The following is a 4300-nucleotide window of genomic DNA, read 5'->3' as shown; positions in this document are numbered from 1 at the left end:
TATAAATCGTATGCTGATGTTCTTTCTTCAATTCCATCGGATCGTAAGAATCATTCAACGTTTCATGAATCTATTGCCCCCAGCCCAGTAATTGCCAGTAAAAGTCCATCGTCATATAAAAAAACAGTTTTTATGAAACCTCGATCTCCCTTTAAAGGTGATAAAGGTTTTGATCAAAGGGCCCATAGGAATCTTACAAGAGATTACGATGCTCCATCTCCTTCTAATGGCTGTGCTTTAAAATTTAATGAAAATTCCGAATCTCCTGTGGCTGAAATAATTATTGCTCTTATTAATTTACTTGCTCCTAATAACGCTACACCGTCCAACGCAGCTGATATCATAAGACAAATTTTAAACAAAACATACAATGGCTCCACAAATAAAAAAGATGATTCAGTGGAACTGTCGAAGTATTCTAAGTAAAAAGTCTGATCTCATTCACTTAATAAATAAACACTCTCCAATCATAGTTTCTTTACAGGAAACATGGTTGAAAAGTATATATCCTTTCAAAATCAAAGGATATACCTGTATCCGTGAAGATCGTATTGACGGGTACAGTGGTGTTGCTCTTCTTGTAAATAGTGTTCTTAGCTTTAAACTTGTAGATATACCTGATCATAGTTTTGGTTTATCCATTATTGCGGTCATTGTAAATAATATATGTATAGTTAGTGTATATATTCCCCACCCTTCTGTAGAGATTTACAAAGAGTTTATAACTATTATTTTGAATCTTCCTAGACCAATCATAATAATGGGTGATTTTAATGCTCACCATCAAACATGGGGAAGCTCAATATCTAATGAATTTGGAGATATAATTCTTGATTTTGTTAATGAACAGAATTTGTGTATTTTAAATTCTGGAAGTCCAACTCGTAGAACTGGTCCTGATCAAATTGTTAGTGCTCCTGATATATCTATTTCCTCCCCATCTCTGGTGCCGTCTTTGTCCTGGAAAACATTAAAATTAAGTTATGGAAGTGACCACTATCCTATTATTATTTCATTTTCACACAATAACATAGTAATTAAGGATCATTCTAAACATAAGTCTACAATAAAGTACAATCTATCTCAAGTAACAGATGAGGATTGGAAAATGTTTCAATCGCGTTTGGATATTAAACTTGCCAACTGTGAAAATATTAATAACTTAGATTCCGATGCACAAGCAAAAATTTTAGCTTCTGCTTTTATAGAAACAGCTGATGAAGTTTTCCCTTCTAAAAGCCCTTCTGGTATTTTTATTCCTTCTCCTCCTTGGTGGGACCGGGAGTGCACTCAGGCGGTAAAGGAGAGAAAAGCAGCCGAATTATTATATTTAGAAGAAACTATTACAGAAAATTTTGATATTCTAACAGAAAGAATCAATAGTACTCGGAATCTTTTATTAAAAAAGAAACGAGAAGGTTTTAAAAAATTTTGTGCTTCGATTTGTCCTAATATCTCACCTTCTGAAGTATGGAACCAAATAAGAAGATTTAGATCTGCATATAAAGAAAATACAGTCAAAGACTTGCCTTATGATCTGGCTGACAAGTTTCTTGATAAATTAGCTCCCCCTTATGTTCCAGAAGAATGTTTAGTTCTTATCCCGTCTGTCCTTCCTTTCTCCTGTTCAGATCCAGTTTCAGATTTTGATTTACCTTTTTCATTTAATGAACTGAAGGGGGTAATCTCGAATCTTAAGGACTCTGCTCCAGGTGATGATAAGATTCCTTATTCTTTCTTTGTCCATTTGAGTGATTCTAGTCTCACATATTACCTCAACCTTATAAATTCTATGTTCATTACATGTGTTATCCCAGAGTCATGGAAAAAACAAATTATTTTACCCATTCTCAAACCGGGTAAATCTTCATCAGATGTATTGTCATACAGACCCATAGCTCTCTCATCTGTAATGTTGAAAATTTTAGAACATTTCATTAAAATTAGACTAGAATGGTTTGTGGAAAGTAACAGTTTACTCAGTGACAGTCAAAACGGATTTAGAAGGGGTAAAAGCACAATGGACAGTCTTGCTATCTTTATAGTGGATATTTTGGTAGCTTTCTCAAACTCTGAATCTATTGTAGCTGGATTTCTGGATATTTCCGCTGCATATGATAATGTACATATTCCTACACTGCTTTACAAATTACAGAAAATAAGGGTTCCTGTTAGACTTGCTAACTTGATTATTACTATATTGTCAAATCGAACTATCATTTTAAACTCTACCTCTTCAGATTCACAACAATCTAGAACTTTATGGAGAGGTCTTCCTCAAGGATCTGTGTTAAGTCCAATTTTATACAATATATACACTTGTGATTTGGAAGAGACCCTTGGAAATCAAGTAAAAATTCTTCAATATGCTGATGACCTCCTTATGTACACTTGCAATAAAGACATACATAAGGCTTGCTTATCCCTTAGGAATTCATTTCTAACTCTTAAATCTTGGTTAGATAATAATGGACTTTCCCTTTCTGCCTCCAAAAGTTCTATTGTTGTATTCTCTAGAAAACGTTCTCTTCCTCCAATTAGTATATTGTATGAGAATGAATTAATTTCTGTAAATAGTCATGTTAAATTTTTAGGTTTAATTTTAGATTCAAAATTGAATGGAATTCAACATTGTAATTACATTACAAACAAGTGTTTGATTAATATGAATATCTTACGTTCTCTTGCTGGTGTATGGTGGGGTGCCCACCCATTCAATTTAAAACTTTTATATAATGCCATAGTAAGATCAGTTTTAGATTATGGTACTTTTTTACTTCAACCAGGGGATGTGAATGCTTTCAAAAAACTAGACACTATACAGTCTAAATCACTCAGAATTATCACTGGAGCCATGAAATCTAGTCCTGTTACAGCATTACAGGTAGAATGTGTTGATCCTCCTCTTCATTTGAGACGTCAATATTTATCTGATAAATTCGTTTTCAAATCCCTACAAATTCAAAATAATCACATTATTACCAAACTTAAAACTTTAAATGAACTCATAGAATACTCTTCATTTTGGAAACATAAACAGTTACCATGTTTAATAATTAGCTACAGAAAATATTTGTCTATTCAAACTCCAACTAATCACTCTCATATTTTCCCTCTATTTTGTGTAAACTATATGGCATTGATTTTAAAACCGGATATTCATCTTGACATGGGTATTTCTAAGTATCAACCCCAACCAAATACTAACTTTAATTTTGTAATAGACCAAGACTGGAATGACTATAACCATATATATACAGATGCTTCCAAACACCCTCAAGGTTGTGTTGGTGTAGGAGTCTACCATTCGCAATCAAAAATAGTTGAAAAGATAAAATTACCATCTGAAACATCAGTGTTCACTGGTGAATGTTTTGGAATATACAAGGCCATAGAATACATTTTGATATTCAAACTAAAGAAAACTTTAATACTAACCGATTCAAAGAGTGCTTTACAGGCTCTTGCAAAATTTCCTTTTAAATCTCAACCGATTTACCCTATTCTCTTAGACTGTAGAAACCTGTTAATGAAATGTATGGATCAAAATCTTACAGTATCATTTGTATGGATACCTAGCCATTGCGGAATTAAAGGAAATGAAATAGTTGATAGAATTGCAAACGAGGCTATCAATTGTGGTGATATTTATTATTTCAAAAATTATAGTCATGATTTAGTTAGCCTCCCTAAAACATATTTGAATAATGCTTGGAGTGCACAGTGGTATAATGGCGTTAAAGCAAAATATTACCGAAGGGTACAACCAACCATTCCTTCCAAACCATGGTTCTACAAATATAATTTTAAACGCCACGAGACTTCCAGTTTGATACGGATGAGATTAGGCCACACGTGTAGTCCGGCACATCTAGCGACGATCGGAGTGCTGGATAGCAGTAAGTGTGAATGCGGTGCGGACATTGGCGATTTAAATCACATTATTCTTTCATGTCCCCTTTTTGACCATTCACTTCTTTATAGTTCTTTATCATCACTTAGTATTCCTTTTCCTATATCTGTACCTTATTTATTACATACAGTAGACCCAGTTATTTATAAAATTATTATCTTATTCCTCAACAGTTTTAACCTAAAATTATAATTATATATATTATTTATTCTTCCTAATTATATTAATCCTAATCCAATTTTCCTGCCTAAACCTTATCTAACTTATATTTTCTGATTTGATTTTTGCTTCCTAACCTTTATTTTGAAAGTGGCAAATAACACTTGGTGTTGGGTCCAAAAAGAAAAAAAAAAAAAAAAAAAAAAAAAAAAGAAGTATAATGTATTT

General features: G+C 32.8%; 1 long non-coding RNA gene across 1 annotated transcript; it reads right to left on the bottom strand.

The window, feature by feature from the left end:
* Window positions 1–277: 277 nt before the first annotated feature.
* LOC134199574 (uncharacterized) lies at window positions 278–4300 on the bottom strand. The gene is made up of 5 exons (XR_009974128.1): window positions 3772–4300; window positions 3439–3523; window positions 2679–2953; window positions 782–1907; window positions 278–698 (listed from the first exon to the last, which is right to left on the bottom strand). It is a non-coding gene; the product is annotated as an uncharacterized LOC134199574 (long non-coding RNA).

Source organism: Bombyx mori, chromosome 10, assembly GCF_030269925.1.
Source record: "Bombyx mori chromosome 10, ASM3026992v2".
NCBI classification, from domain to species: Eukaryota; Metazoa; Arthropoda; class Insecta; order Lepidoptera; family Bombycidae; genus Bombyx; species Bombyx mori.
This window is presented reverse-complemented; position numbering and strand designations above follow the sequence as displayed.